The sequence below is a fragment of the Neolamprologus multifasciatus genome, chromosome 8, assembly GCF_963576455.1.
Source record: "Neolamprologus multifasciatus chromosome 8, fNeoMul1.2, whole genome shotgun sequence".
Taxonomy (NCBI): Eukaryota; Metazoa; Chordata; class Actinopteri; order Cichliformes; family Cichlidae; genus Neolamprologus; species Neolamprologus multifasciatus.
Window position 1 is genome coordinate 12,240,663 of NC_140446.1, and position 17,079 is coordinate 12,257,741.

The 17,079-nt window shown below is 40.3% G+C and overlaps 1 long non-coding RNA gene across 1 annotated transcript in view; it reads right to left on the reverse strand.

Annotated features, from left to right (window-relative positions):
- LOC146512599 (uncharacterized) overlaps positions 1-17,079 on the reverse strand; it is a 64,083-nt gene continuing 47,004 nt past the window's right edge. Inside the window, exon 3 of the long non-coding RNA XR_014875653.1 lies at positions 1-17,079. This exon is cut by the window's right edge and continues 14,267 nt beyond it. This is a non-coding gene — a long non-coding RNA (uncharacterized LOC146512599).

Consider the following 17,079-nt stretch of genomic DNA (forward strand, 5'->3'; position numbering starts at 1 on the left):
ATTACATTTTATTTATGTAATTAACACATTTTGAACTCTTAAAGAAATATAACAAAAGGAAAGACACCCAGCTGAACTAAAATGATCCATGTAGCAAAGAAAAACTGTTGTGAGCTGCCACCCTTATATTGCCTTTGGGCTTTTGGAGCCTTGACCTGACTTTTAAAAAAATAACTGGAAAAAAAGCACTATGCTGCTGAAAAATGAAAAATAGATATTTGCAAAATTCTGCCTAAATATGTATTTTACCTGGTTAATGTGTGTGGCGGGGCGTGGTCTGCAGCACCTGAGCGGCACCCGCAATCACGCCTCGCCGCCTTAACGTCTGTGCCATCTATGCTATTGTGTTGGTGTGTGTCGGGCTGTGAGCTTTAACACCGGCTGTATGCGTACAGCAACCGTGTGTAAAAAGTGGCCAATAAAGAGACCCTGAAAAGCATGTTCATGGAAACATCGTCGGGTCTGCCGTGGTATGTTTACAATGGGACTTCTGCTCCTGAACCTCTGTGCACAGCGTCTGCAAATCGGGGCTGTACGAAGTGACTTTCATCTTTACGCAGGACTGTAAGCTGTCATCTGTGAGGTGTGAGCGGTGTTTGTTTTTAACATAGTTCACGGTGGAGAACAGCTGCTGACATAATGTGGATCCAAAGATCCATAATTAGCCTGCCTGGGGTTGAAAGTCTCAATAAATGCACAGCGTTTCGGCGGGTACACCGGCTTCTGCAAGTGTGACGCTTATTTTGAGCGATCAAAAACTAATAGAATATAATTTCATATTTATATTTCAATATCACAATAATCTTCCAATTTAGCCCACAAGTTAAAAAAGAAAGAAAGTAAAGCTTTCAATCGAATAGCTTACTTTAGTAAATAAACTTCTAGGTCTGGATTTGTGGTCGGGCAAAACAGCAGACGGGAAATCTGTGTTTACCTTGTTTTCTTTTCTTGCTTTGACTGGTCTGAATCCAAATCTAAGCATATCTGGTGACATAATCCGCCTGCCAGGTTTAGTTTCGTGTCAAAATGAACCACGATCGCAGTCGAGCAAATGCTGAGGGCCTGACAACCTCTTAGCGTGTGAGTTAAAACAGTACAGTGCCCAGAAAAACACAAAGCCCAATTAACGTGTTTTTGGGAAACCATCAATCTTTTCCAAGCAAACGTTGTACCTGAACTCTCAGGAAAGAACCAAATTCCACACAGCAAGCGAGTGAATATTTGGACCAGCAGACCACACGTTACGTGCGCTTGACACGTATCTCAGTATACGGTTATCATTAAATTGGCCACATTATTAAAATCTTACTGGATTATAAATTCCTAAATCCTCTGACTGGAAAAACATGATAGCGATATGAGGATTTCAGAGACTTTCCATGGCATGGGATGGACAGAGCAGAAAGCTCTTGGGTGGGACAATCCTGATAAGAGCTGCTCACCCTGTTACATTAAGGGGGTCAGGAGTTCACAACCCTCTCTTCAACTCTTCAGGCCAGGCTTTGAACTCCTGACCTGCTCGAAAGAGGGAGGCCCTCCATGCACAGTAGCTGCATTTACGAATGCATGCTGACTCTATGCCAGCACAGCGTAATCGAGAGAAATCTGATAAGATCTCGCTTCAGAAGAAGCTGCTCAGCCAGCCCTTTGTATTTATGGGTAAGTCTCATGGTTACCCCTGACCATAAATCATGTTAATTGGTTTACTGATAAAATGTCTGTCAGGCCCTATTCACATAGTGCTGTGGCACCCCCAGTTACTGTTTAATCTTTGTCCTGCAATAGTTCATCTGTTTAACTGACTAGAGGTGCGGAGGAGTGGAAAAGGGAGTTCTTATCCATAGATGCAAATTTAAGACACTGCTTGGTTGGTTGACCTCACAGATAAATGACACAAATTTCACTGAAACACAACTGACAACACATTGTTAACACATGAGTAGATCACCTTTCCAGGTTATCAGAGGTCTGTATTTTTCCCCAATTAATTCAAATACATTACTTGATAAACCTCCTGATGTCTATTTCTTACATAAATCTCCTCAGTATACCTCACTGGTTGCTCTGATCTTTTCAAAGATGGCTATATCTCATTCTACAGGCTGGTGGTGATGAATAAAAATTGTCTGTAAAGATGTCTGCTTTTAGACTTCTCAGTAAATTGTATTGACTTTCTGGCAAGGACATTGAAGCCCACAGGACTAAACTGTCCCTCGTCAACAGATAGACCACACACACAAACGTTCATTTACCTGTCAGATTAACATTAGGAGCGACTCTGCTCCAGGCCATATGGCAAGGTACCAGGAACAATACTTGGAGAAAGAAGTATTTGTCTTCAAAAATGTCAACAATCATCAATTCACGAAAACCAAGACACTTTAAAAAGCAAAGGAGTACTAAGACACTTGTGTCTAATTTATATACTATAAAACAGGAAGCCTTATTCGGTTGTATTGAGCAGTGTTCTGCTTTAAAACTTTCCCTAGCGCTAGTATCTTTAGCGCAACTTAATTCTGATAGTTCATAGCGGCAGATAATTATACACAAGTTTCTTTCCAAGTAGATCATGTGCTTCCATAAGAAGCTGAGGCAATGCAACGCAATCTACTCTTATTTGGCTGGCGTTGATCTTTGCATGATTAATGGTTTGAAAGGATCCAGAAAAAAGGTCAAATGCAGGAGCTGCTATACGGGGTAATTAAGACAAACATGATTAATAACCCCAAGCTGCCACTGTGTTCTGTAAACAAGATGCAGCCAGATGGGATGCATATTTTGAATATCATACATTAGTTTTCCAGAGCATAAGGGCACAAAGCTATTGAAGGCACTCTGAAATAAGCTTTATATTAATGTTGCTGAAACACAGCTAATAGCTTGTGATGTATGGCGAGAGCGCATTAATGTAACAAACTTTATACCTCATTGAAACTCTACAATCGCTCTAAAAATAGCATTACATCAATGATCGCATTAATGGAATAGAAAAGTCAATGGACTTAATTGCTCCTTAGCTTTATTGTCTCCAGAATATGAGCTGTAGATAACACGAGTACAGTATAATAGCTCCATCATGGAGACTTTCAAAGCGAGCTGTGATAACGGTCCTGACTGAGAGAGTTAAAGTCTCCCACTCTTATTCAGTCCATTATCTTACTTACTCCCCTCTCTTTCTGCCCACCAGTGTGACTGACAGTGTAGAGGGATCAGGTCCAGCTTCCAGGGAAAGCAGGGAGACAGGTGTCAAAATGGTCCAGCAAGCAAATCTAACCCTCGCTAATCAGCCCTGTTGTTCCTCTACAATCCACGTCTAGTCAGCAGCTCTCATTCCGTATGAAAAACAATTACGCCGGTTTGAAGTTGAGTGCGCACTAACTCACCTGTCTCTTCTGATAAGTGTGAGGATGGAGCAGTGGGAGGTGAGAGGGAGACGGTGAGGGCAGTGGGAGAGAAGAGAAGCAGGAATCGGAGGCAGAGATGAGTCTGACGTGAAATGTGTTTGGATGTATCGCTTCTCAGGCTTCCCCAAAACAGCAGGGCTACATCTGAAGATATGTCAGACACTTGATTAACAACTCAAGTGAAGAAAGTCAACTAGAAAACACAAACAGCCTGCAATATTAAACGACGGGAGAAAAGATGAAACCAGAAGGATCAGAAGTGCTATTTTGATAAAAGAGAGGTGCTGTCTTCTTTTGTGAGACTGTTTGCTAGTTAGATTAATATTTCAAAACCTTAACAGATTTCAATGAAATCTACCCCAAAGTTGGGAAGATCCAGTGAGTGGTTTAGGTAAAAATTCAAAAAAGATTTATAAACAACTAAACATGGGGTAAGTTAAAGCAAAATTTGAATATTAAAAACATATTATTATATTGTAATTTTTTAGTAAAGTCAAACAATGTTCCTAGTCTATGTTCTGATATTTCACCTTGTATGTCAACATAATATTTCAACCTCATGTCACTTGCCCCGGAAAAGTCGAAGATGGGTGGATGGATGAATTTTTTTTTAAACTTTAGCAAACACACATTTAAATACATCATATAAGGCAAAATTATGTGTGTGTTTGGGATCATTGTTATGCTGATGAATTAAGCTGTTGCCCAAATACGATGGACCCAAATACAGTGGACCCAAATCTGACTGGACATGTCTGTGTTCATAATTTCATCAATCTGAACAAGATCTCCAACACTGCAGTCCAAACAATGGCAGAGCCTCCACCATGATTTACAAATGACTGAAGACAATCAATGTTATACCTCTCCTGATCTCAGGGAGCTCCTTGCAAATTACCTTGCTGATGCAAAAATTAGTATAAAAAAATATCTGTCAAACTCTGTCCTCTTTGGCATGTTTTGCAATTTCAACTAAGGAAACATAGAGTGGCTAAAGATATGACGATACAATTTAAAATTGGTCCTTTGCTAAATTGTGTGCCATGTGTTGACACATGTTTTGCACAGTACATTAAAATTAAACTGTCAAAATGTCTTCTTTCCTTCAAATCATCATAAAATCTGAAAAGTCATCTGCTGTCTGTTATCGCACATTAACAGGCCTACGGCGTTGGTGGACATGTAGCCAGAGACAACACGCATTAACACATTCATTAAAACGCGTATGAAAAGATGGGGTTAATTAACTGACAATATACAAGAGATTATTCCCTTACTTCAAAGGAGAATTGCTCCAAGAAGGAGGAGGATACGCGAGCTGGGATGGACGAGGCACCACACAGTCATGTATTGAAATAATAGCTGACAAAGATCCTCAACATTTGTGTCAGTGTAATGCTCAGTGGCACCAAAAGCAGCGCCACTACCAGGGCCTCCGGTTTAATTCGTGGTGATGGGCCTGGGACTCTCCGCGGGCCGAGGAGGCCCACTGATGCGGTCGGCAGTCGGCCCTAATGCACCGGCTTGATGGGAGATGAGCGGGGAGGGGGGAGCGGTCGCAGCCAATGGGCACTTGCTGAAGTAAGACCACAGTGACAGTAAGCAGCTGTGAGAACTTTCATTCTCGCTCAACAGGAGTCGGCGCTAAGTAAAAGCGTTTCAGAGGTTTGACAGAGGGGTGTTGCAGAGCTGTGATTAAATGGCAACTATGTGCAGACCTCTGCAAGTAGCTGCAGGTGGACAATAGAGTTTGACCAGTCAGATGAATGCTGAGGTCATTTACGGGACTCTTTTATCCATCATTCCCGTCTTTGCTTTGCATCCAGCCAAGATGATTACTTTTCTTTGACTACGAGGCGTGAATTGAAAAAAAATGTCAGCTGCGATTCTTTTAATTATTTATTTGACTACATGAAGTTGCAAGTTTACACATTTCAGTGTGAACCAGTTTATCCTGCAATATTAAACATAGAAAAACAGCAAAACAGCAGATTTAAGAGGTAGGAAGCAGGATATGTAGATGAAGTTAGCCAGCCTTCTTCTAATCCTCTAGAAAATTGGTGGACTAAATGTTTCAGGTTTTTAGGGCTACGTTATCAATTGATATAATTAAAGTGCAAGGATGCGGTCTAACAGGGGGCATCGTAATCTTACTATATCCAATTCCATCATGCGGTCTAAGCATTGAATATACAACTACCATTAATATTTACCATCATGCAGCTATGAACCTCTGCCAGCTGGTTAAGATGCTGTTTACATCATAGCTGTATAAAGATAAAGGTATAGTCTATTTGTTATTGTATTTTCATAGAACAACAACAGTCACCTGAAGCTCAAAATCAGCTAAACCAATGAGCTTCTGTTACCAAAAGAAGAGGAGGTCCTATGTCCATCTGTCATCCAGGGACAGGAAGTGAGGACAGTGGATCAATTAAAAAGAAAAAAACAAAACTGGGCTCAGAACACTGCAGCTGTCTTCAGGAGGGAGAAGAGCAGACTCCTACTCCTCGGCTCCTGCTGAGTTATGTAGTTATGTAATTAATAATGGCCAGAAAATTGTTTTTGCTAAACATTCTGATGTCACACTGAAGTTGAACTTTGACTTTTAAATAGGAAATGTCATCTATTTATTTTCATTATCACAATTTGCTCATGTATTCCTTAGTTATAGCCAAAAAAAAAGTGTTTTGCGAGGTCACAGAGACCCAAGATTCAAAAACTAGAATGAAAACTTTCCAAAGTGAGGGTATATGCCAATTTTAGCTAATAATCTCAACCTGAAAATATATCAGGGACAGTAAAACTCATATGTGTTAAGGGTGCTAGCTTATTCTGTAAGATTTAATTATAACCTCACTGTAGAAACCTGAAGACTGCAGAATGACAACACCATGAGATTATGAATTACAATATAAATTTACAGTCGACATCTATGATGATGATGCTAAATTGCTGTCTAACTTTACTCAGCAGAACTACTTACAATATATTATTAAGAAAAGGTAACAAATTGCAGTTGACTGCACTTCAGTGCGTGCAATCTGACCCTCTCAGGAAAACGAGCAATAAAAAGAGCCACAACTCCCTGCGTGGGATGGTTTCACTTTCAGGGTCAGTAGACTTTCCAAAGTAACAAGCCGAGCATATGCCGCAGCAGTTCCCCTTATGTCCCAAGAAAGACCCAATTAATTCATCAATCTGTACACCTCTGTCACTGCCTAGTGCATTTTAGCCCCTTGCCAGCAGAGCTCTATCCATTACCGGCCAGGTTGTTGAGCTCTCTCCTCAGCCTGTCTGCCAAACAGCCATCCAGGGTGGCTGCTGGGTAATTACACATTGCCTTGACAACACACGATTGTTTTCCTAGCAGTATATTACTTCATTAGTACTTTCCAACATGCTGTATTTCTTTTTAAATGTCAAATTTTTTTCGCCCAACTCAGTCCAATCTCAACTCGTCTGTATATCATAACAATCATTAATAACTGTCAGTCGGCAGCATCAGTTCAGCACACGGGCTGCCTCATTAGCATGGCCCAGCATTTGTTCTGTGGAGAGGCTGATTATTTTCTACAACAGGCCAGGCCAATTACTTTAGTGAAATGGTATCACATAAATCAAAACTTAACAAGGTGGCAAATTTGAAGTTATCTGATTCCAAGAGATACTGTAACTAATATGTCACTGTCACAAGTGCTCTCTGCAGGTATGCCGCCGCCATACCAAATATATCATCCCACAGGATCTCAGAGGCTTTCTAGAGGAAATTACCATATTCAGAAAAGTGGGTATGAAAATGGGAGGGTTCAAGCAAGCTGGCTTTGGGCAGTGCAGAGGGTGAAGTGGATGGAGAAAGACTGATTCACGCTCTAATGTCTTTTCAGGCCATCCTGAGCAATATAACATTTCGGCTTTTCTTGGAGCTCAGACGTCTCCTTTTACTCTTTACATGATGATGCTCATCCATCACGTCATGACAGCTACATCAAACCAACAACAAACACGCAAACCCAGCAATCTAAAATATGCTGACACCACACGCAGACACGCAAATACTGAACACTTAAGCTCTGCTCTGAGTGGCCTTTTTGTCTGTTTAAACTATATTTTCATTCTGCTGGGAATTCCCACAACCCAGAATGTGTGATAAAGTACACTTCTGTCCGCTAGGCACTGACACGAGAGCGATTGCAGAAGCTGTGTAAATGGGTTTCTGTTTGTTTGCCCTTGTTTCTTCTCCCTCCACCAACAGAAGCTGCAGTATGCGCTGCACAATGACTGGTTTTTACTCGCTGTTAGTTAAAGAGAGATTACCTCTCACTAAAACATTCACCTCATCTTGATGTCATTTGCTCCATTTGTTTTCCACTGTCTGCAGCACTGCCTCTGCTCATTTCTCATTTTTAAGTGAGGATTGAGGACAGATGGATGCGAACTCAAAGTTTCTGATCTTTAGCAGAAGTTATGGAGGGTTATCTTTGGCTGTATATCTCTGCTCTGGCAGCGCTCCCCTGGTGATGAAGGATTAACCACCGCAGCTGTCTCTTCCCCAGGATGATGCAGTGCACTGCTCCCCGACACGACAGCATCACTTAATCTTAATGTCCGCTTCTCCAGAGCGGCCGCACAGGACAAAGCCAATCAGCATCACATGCCATGGGGATGGACCTACAGCTTGGCCCTGGAGTTTCTCACCCTTGCAGGCCTATTCATCAACTTCAGCCACACCAATCCCAGAGTTCTCCCCTCGCAAACCACAGCTGAGCCGCCCAGTGATGTATAGGACACTCAGGGAGGGGGTCCCAGACCTGCCGTGCGCAAGAGAACACTTATCAGATTGCACATTATGCACTGCTTTGTGTTACTGAATGGAAAAAAGAGGAAAGAGAAGTAATGAATGTACTCAGCCTTCCTTCAGCCCAGACCACCTATTTGCTGTGTTTAAAGAGATATCTGTTCAATAGTGCTCTAGCATTAAGGATGAGGTAGATCCAGAATAATGATCACTGTTCATTTAGATAAATTGCACTCAGAGAATCCATTTGTAAAGATCTGAATTCAGCTGGAAGCAAAGAGAAGGGGATATTTGCTCCACATCCTCTCCAAACTATTGCTGGTAATACAGGATGCGCATGCCTCACAGTATGGGGGAAGCTATCTCATAATCTCATGCAGGTTGGAGTCTTTATGATATGAAAATGCACACAGCGACGTATGTAAGACACATGTTACTCATCGACTTGAAAGCAAGACCAAGCTTCGTTTTCTGGCCATGCGATGTTTAACATGTAATACTGCTGAAAGGGGGAGGGTTGGAGGCCATGCAAAGCGAAGCACACGTAAAGCATTCGGAGCTGATCACTGAGAAGAGCGCGCTGCATTGGTGCAATATCAAAGAACAAAGTACGAACACATACAGCTAATCCTTTAAAGTCAAAGACGTTTGATCGAGGGATAATCGTGACCCATCCTGATAATATAAAACTACGCTAAACAATATGATGATAGCCTTCCTGTAGCAATGAGAGCACTTTGCCAACACCAGCCATCAACCCCCATTGTGAACCTGATAATAAAGAGATGACACTTTTATGATACCATAATTAACAGTGCTCTAGGATGAAATTAAATCAATATGCCCATCTAATATCATTTTCCCTAGTTATGCAAATCAAACATTCAAAGCCCTTGGAAAGTGATATGAATTGCTTTCACATTTCAGTTCACACATATTATCATATCAGACCTCTTGGGTTTGATGACATGGAGGGGGGGGGGGGGGGGGGGGGGGGAGAGACTTAACGATGTGAAGACTGCGCTGGGGAGATGAGAGCGACTCTGACTGCTGATTAGCTCGACGAGACAACAGGATGATAATGTGAGCGCTAAGATTAAAACAGTTCTACTTATTTCTTAGATAAAACGGTAAATCACGCCGTAGTGGGGATCAGAGTGGAAAAAAGAAATCTGGAGAATGTTACACATCAGATTTAAGCACCTCTGCTGCAGAGTAACAAAACGTCTACCGCGCCATAATGAGATAAATTATAACTTTTAATTCCCCAGAACACATGCTAGCACCCTTTTTAGAAACGCTGGATCTCTGCAGTGGGAGGTGAGGTGAAAGTATACGGCCTTTCCCTTTATGGATATGAGACAAAAGGGAGGCTGTGATGGCTGGGTGAAGACAACGCTAGCAGCGGCGGAGGGGGTGGCTAATGGCCGTGATTAATGACAATGGGCCAGAGGAGAGCTGGGACACCGGCGCTACATATATCATCCCTTCTCATCAGTCTATGCACCTCTGTGGCCTCTTCTCTGCAAACCGGCACACTACAGCAAGAAAAAAAGAAAACACCTCATCTACTCCCAGTCAGCATACCACCGAGAAGGTTCCAGCGCGAGTCTTTATGGGCATCGTAGATGATAGCTAAGCAGGGAAATGACATGTAGAATAAGATACAATGAGTAAAGGGGAGGTGGCCGCGTGTGTGATCACTCATGTTTTTCATGAACTGAATACTTCCTGTGCTTAAGTCGGATTTCCAAGGTCTAATCTTCCATATGGAGAGAGATGAGTTATTGGCTATTTATGAATAGAAGTGATGATGAATGGTGCTGCATTTATCTGCATAAGTAACTCCAAGGGCTGGCACAGAAGTTCAGGCAGCTATAATAAACATAGTTTGCACTCAGGGGCAGCTCTTTATTTATGAGGCTCTGCGAATAGATATTATGTGGCCATCATAGTTCCCTTCATTCCCTTGAGGACAGGACAGGAAATAGCTCCTATATATGGAATAGATTTAGAGTTTAAACTACTCTGACCACGCTCAGCACCATCACTGTAATAAACTCTACTAAGGGTTTAGTTATGGCCATTTAATGAACTGCATTCTTATGGGAATTATAACACACTGTGGGACTTGTGGTTTTAATTAGGAGGCACCTTGTTGGATCCTAGTTAATACCTCTGACTTACTGAAAACATGGCAAATTAATCCCCAATTAATACTACAGACAGATTTAGCCATTATGAAACTGCTTTCACATAAAGGGATAAAAATATTCCATATTTTAATAGTTTAATCTCTTTTTCGGTGATGAGAAAACCATCCCCGCAGAAAACAAGTTCCGCTAACTCTTGACCTCCACTTCGCCTCCTTTAGTACGCAACAAACTGACAAAACCACTTCCTACCTGTACTGGAGCCTAACGTAGTGGTATGAAACAAAGACATTTATGCTTTTACTTTAATTCAATGCATTTCAGTGTAAATACTGGAGTTTCAACAAATGGTTATTGCAGTGCTAAGATAATTCAAGTCATGTAATAAGCAGATTAATTAAGCTAACCAGCAGTATATAAAGGAGCTGCAATTAGTTATAACTTTAGCCAAATACGCGTCTTCTACAAAACTGCATTAATACTACTGCTGCTACTACTACAACTTCCACCACCAATAATCTCAGCATAATGATCATAGTATATGTATACACTACTGTTCCCTAACTTCTCCTACATCCGCTAATCAAATTGGACAAAATGTACTATGTAAACTGCCTAGCGTAACAGGATCATCATACAGAGCTTTTGGGAAATATTTTTACAACTCAAATTCTTTCAAAAATTATATATTTTATGCGTAGCAGCTGATTACAAAATGAACAGCGACATTATGATACATACACGTAACATAGACACGCACACGTAATGTTGTTGACAGTACTCTGAGGTCATTGAAATGTGTTTTCATGCATATCTGTGTATAAGTGTTCATCAAACAGTGGTCCTAATAGTGCCTGTAACTGATCATGTCTTCAAAAATGAATATACAGCTTGCAAAGCAGAATAACAATAAATATGTGCATTTATTATTCATTTGTTTGTTGTTTACGAACAGGCGTTTTTGCCACTATACTATATAAAGTGATATATTATGAACATAAAAAGAAGAGTTAACATACATGTGTGTGTTTTATACGTGAGCAAGGGAACAAGCGTCACAGGTCTGGAAATAAATGAACATAGCAGGGATTTTTGCATTTGTGGAAAACGTATGAAAAAATACCTCAATTTCTTAACTAAATGAACACTTTTCAGACTGAACCACTAAAAATATCAAGTTTTTCCAACTTTTACAAAACGTCCTGGAATTTTCTATAATCTATATGTAAATGTATATGCAATCAAACATAGATATCCATATATTTAGCTATTGTTTCACTAACAACTGTTTTTTGGTCTTACATTTGGCATTTTGGCTATTTTCACAACACAAGACTTGGGCTTGTCAGGTAATGCTACAGTTTTAGCATTTTTAAAGCAAAATTGACTAATTTAGGCCAACTCCTTAAGGTGTTGTCAGTGCTAAACACAGATAACTTTAAGTCTCCATAGGAAAGAGTGAAATAACAGCTAAAAATATCCCAATTTCATTGTACAAATTACAGCACATTTATATTTTCTTGCATATCTTTCTTCTAATTATTTCTGAAAGCTCTCTACTCTAGGACATTCAAACATTACAGTGAATTTAAATTCTTGCACTCGAACAGCATCGGGCTCCTCTTTCTTTTCCTGAGGGCAATTTGTTCAAGAGAATGTTGCCTTTAAACTATTCCCCTCAGGAATAATTTCTGTCCTTCACACTCAATTCTTGTTTAATTTTAGAAAACAAGCTGATAGGTAATTAGTCATTAATCCAGTCTTCTGTGTTTCAAAATTGCTTGCTACTGGCAATAGTTAGAATTTAGCTCTTTCCTTTTGGTCTTTATTGCTTATTAAATGCACAAACAAGGCATCTTGGGAGAAAACAAGGCATCTTTTGTCTCACCAACTGTTCTCTCCTATTTTCCATGGGTGCTACGTATAATTAATATCTCAGCCGTGCCGGAGGTTGTCATTTTTCAAATGGTTTCCCTGGAAATGTTCTACACCTCTTAATGGCCCTGCTAATGCTGTAGCTGTCATGTCTTGGACAGCTGCACTTTTACAAGACAAACTCAGCTGTGCCACGGGCTTCTCTGTGGACTTACTCACTCAAAGGTTTAGAGGCTGGTGCTGCCAGCTGGCAATAGAACACATAACACTTGATTAATCTTTACCTTGTGTCTATGAATGGCAAGTCACCTTCCAGTAGTGTCCCTGGTGTGCAAAATATTTTTACAATTTTCTGATGGATGATGGGTTGGACAAACAGCCACAAATTCAATTGAAACCAGATGACTACTTACTGATGGCCTCCAGTGTGTTAAGAGCTGAGAAGATCTGTAAAACATACTCAAAGCATTAAAAGTGCAAAATCAAAGAAATTGTAGGACTAATATATTCGGTTGTGAATAAAATACTCCAGTTCAAACATTTATACACTTGTAGGGAATCAGATGTGTAGAAGCTGTTTTTAACAATTAGTGGGTCAGCATCTACTAAACACCCATAAAATGTTCTAAATTGTCACATATCATCAATCAATACAGAGCATTTTTTTAAAAAACAAAAATTACAAACAATTTTTTGTGAATGATCTATTTAGGAGGAATAGGTACAACTGAAGCAATGTAACTAGATGCCAGTAGAAGGAAATTAGCAGACAAACAATTGAGTAATTATTGTCTATGTATATTATAAAGAAAAATAACTAGTGCTGTCGGCGTTAATCTCGTTAAAATGACGTTAACGCCATAACCGCATTAACGCGGCAAATCTCCGTTAGCAAGTTAGCACGGATCACCCCGTGCGTGGAACTGCACGGCGCTAACGTCAACGAGCTAACTGTGCTAAAAATAACATGGCTTGAAGGAACAATCACACAAGGATACTAACCTTGGCAACCACAGGTTACTAGGTAAAAATGTATATTCCCCAGCTAGTTAAAGAATAATTACTGACAGTTACCATGGAAAATTGGTCACAAAGACAATGCTGCACCAAGAAAACCTCTTTGATTGCTTTGGTTGCTAGCATAATGCTGTAGCTGCTTGTGGAAAACTTATCTGGAAACACATGCCAACTGCTCAGTGAGCGGTGGTGAAAAATTGAAAAGGTGCAACCAGATCCAGAAAAAGTTGTGACTTATTCCTGCATTGTTCAAAAGGTGCAAATTTTACTTTTAAGGAAACAGTTCTCTGTTTACAGTTCACTCCACAGTCTTTGCAGTTTTGCTACCACTTGGTGGGTAGTAAGCAAGTGTTTGGAGACAAGTCCATGTCTGCTACGCAAACTATCGGAGACTGCAGCAATCTTCTAGCAAGAAAAAAAATCCCAAGAGGTCTTCAGTGCAGCACCATATAGCTCTTTCTGTGCAATTTCACCTACCAAAAGCCAGCAACCTCCTGAAACCACTTTCAAACTGGCCTGAGAATACATGTTTCCCAGTGACTTCTGGTTGATCACTGTTGGTCACTGGCAGGGTCTATCTGTCTCTGAGTTTTAGCGGTCAAATTTCACAGCAACTGCCTGGGACCTCTCTCAACTAGTCTTGTATTATGCATTTTTTCCTACTGACTTTTTGTTGCTGGAGGGTTACTGACCTGTCTCTAGGCCTGTGCAACTGGGGCGTTAATGGTTGTAGCTTATGTCAGAAAAAAATCTTATTAGAAAACATTCCCTGATGATTGCTCTCAATGGGGAGTCATTTTAGGCCTGACAGAAATCCTAGCTTAAAGATGAGTAAAAATAATAAAAGCAATGGTGTGTGCGATTCACGGGTAACTGGCTAGCTAGCTCTGAGGATACCTATGTTCACACATTAAACTCTTATGAAAGTATAACACATTATGAATGAGGTGAAAAAATCTGTCTTGAATTTAACTTAAGGCCCAAACCGCATTTATTCTGCTTTGTGAAGAAAGGATGTGATCATACTCATCCTCTGTGAGCTTTCTAACTGTCCTCTTTGAAGACATTTTAAGTGATATATTTAGTGTTTTTCGTGCAAACACAAAAAGAAAGTTCAGTTAAAATTCCTCCATCACAAAAACAAAAGATCCACTGAAGTAAAGATGTGCCAGTCGTGATAAGTAAATCAACATGATGTGTGATATAATCACTGGCTAAGCACAAGTGCTGCTGTTTTCTTCATTTCAAACACTGTCTCTTTATTCCTTTCCTGAGAACACATATTGTTGACTGTGAGATGGTTATCATAATTCATCAGAGTTCAGCTCGAGTTCAAGACAAACACTTTATATGCTTGTTACTTCCTAATAAGACAACACCGACAAAGCTGCTGTTTGCACATGTGCGTCATGCATGCGCTGTGTGTATGATCAGTGGGGAAAACAAAGACAGCATACAACCACCAGGTGCTGCTTGAAGTGAGAACACTACGAAAAAGCATTCATCAAGAAACAAGAAGTGTGTGGTCACAGGACATATGATACTGCACAAAAACAAGTTTGCCTAAAGGACAACAAATGTAAAAAAGACAAAAACTGCAAGCCCCAGTTGGTTTACATCTCTATCTTTGTTGGAAGCACAGCATGACGGTGGCCCTTCAACCCCCATTTTCCAGAAGCTTAGACCTGGTTGTTTGATGAGGGCTTATCCCTCAGCTGACATATTATCGTTGGACAGGCCTCTGGCTGCGCCAAAAGAACAAGCTACGCAAAGGATTAGCCTCCACACTCGTGCTAATGCAGTCAAACTGTCAGAGAGATCAAAGCTGCTCACTCCAGATTAAGACCAATTAAAGTAGGTGGCCCTACACAAATTAATAGCTGGAGCGCTCACCTGTTAAAAGGAGGAAAAACAGTAAGAAGCTTTGTTCTCTCGGCTGAAGTGAAAAAATGCAGAGCTTTCCTGTTGTCAGTCAGTTATGTGTTATGGCAGGCAGTCAGCAAACAAAATCATTTGTTTCATGAGGTTATGAAAAACTGCATGTGTTTATTGCATGGCAGTTACACCCACACGATCTCAAACCACCAGACGAGAGCAGTTACGTCCCAATGCTAACATGGCAGTTGTGATTGCTTCCTTTAATGGAGCAATTTAAAATAATTGGCACTTTGCTTTGAAGGCCACCTTCTCATTATTAGACTTTGATTTGGCTTTTACAGGGTTGTACATTTTGTTACATAGTGCACATACTGTGTAGAGTTTAGAGCAGCCGCCAAATCCATTAAGCTAGGCTACCAAGAGGACTCCTTGCCTCCCTTTTAAAAGGTTGGAATGACTTAAAAAAAAGACACTTTGTCATTTGTCAACAGCGCTGGTAGCAAACCCCGCACACAGACTTGGTTTTCAGTGCCAAGGTTTTAAACTGTGGTACATCATTTTTGAAAATTTAGGATTATTTAGGGCAACAAGTATGACTTATTATAATCATATTTCTTCATATATTATTAGACTACAGTAAGTTTGTATAATTCACCGTTCATTTACATTCACTGTCTGAAATTCCTCTTTACTTTAAAGTCAACTTTCTTCTGATTGGCTATCCCTTTCAAACAAAATCAATAGCAGGTGGGTGGGGCTTCTGTGCTCACCTGCATATAGTGAAAATATACAGTGCTGTGAAAAAATATTTTTCACATTTATCACACTTACATGTTTCAGATTGTCACATTTTTCACAATTTGTAATATTAGATAACCAGAGTAAACACAAAAAGCTGTTTTTAAATGACTCGATTTTTTAAAAGAAAAAGGTTGTAAAGCAGCCTCAGTTCGCCAAACTACCACCACAATGCTTGACTGTTGGTACGATGTTCTTTTTATGACGGCACTCAAACCTTACAAAAACTTAAACTTTTGTCTCATCTGTCAACAGAATATTTTCCCAAATGTTTTGGGGGATCATAAAAGTGTTTTTGGCAAATGTGAGATGAGTTTTTGTTGTCTTTTTGGTCACCAGTGGTTTGCATCTTGGAATCCCATGTCTCCTTTTCTTTGTTGAGTCATGAACACTGACCTTAACTGAGGCAAGTGAGGCCTGCAGTCCTTTGGATGTTGTTCTGGGTTCTTTTGTGACATCCTGGATGAGTCTTCAAAGCACTGTTGGAGTCATTTTGGTAGGCTGGCCTCTCCTGGGAAGGTTCACCGCTGCTCCAAGATTTATCTATTTGTAGATAAAATCTCTCACGGTGGTTCACTGGAGTCCTGAAGCCTTAGAAATGGGTTTGGATGATGTGTTACTTTGTTTCCTTTTGTCAGACAGTTTCTGTTTAAGTGAATTTATTTAATTCAGCATGTCTGGCAATAATCCAGCCTGGGTGTGGTTAGTCAAACTCACTACATCTTTCCAAAGAAATGTATCTTGGGGATCAGCACATGATGATTTAAGAAGGGGGACCCTTTAAACAAAGGTTTGGATAGGTTTGAACTTTTTCTGTTAAAATTGAACGTGAACATCTATCATTGTAGTATATATATGAGAAAAAGCCTAAGTGATAACCTTTAGAGTTTATTCCAAATATCCAGACCTCAAAAGCATTTGCATTTAGAACTGAAATAAGAAACAAAAAGAGTACAGAAGGGGTTAACGGCCTCAGTTATTACAGCAAGGCGAATATCTGAGACTGAGGCATCTGAACCACAGCTGGCCAGATAGGCTGCAGGTCATCTGAGGGCCAACGGAGGCTCTGCTGATCAAGGCCTCTGCTCCTGACAGGGGGATGAATGATGACTACAGAGTAAATGCCAAAACTATAAATTTAGTCCCACACTGACCC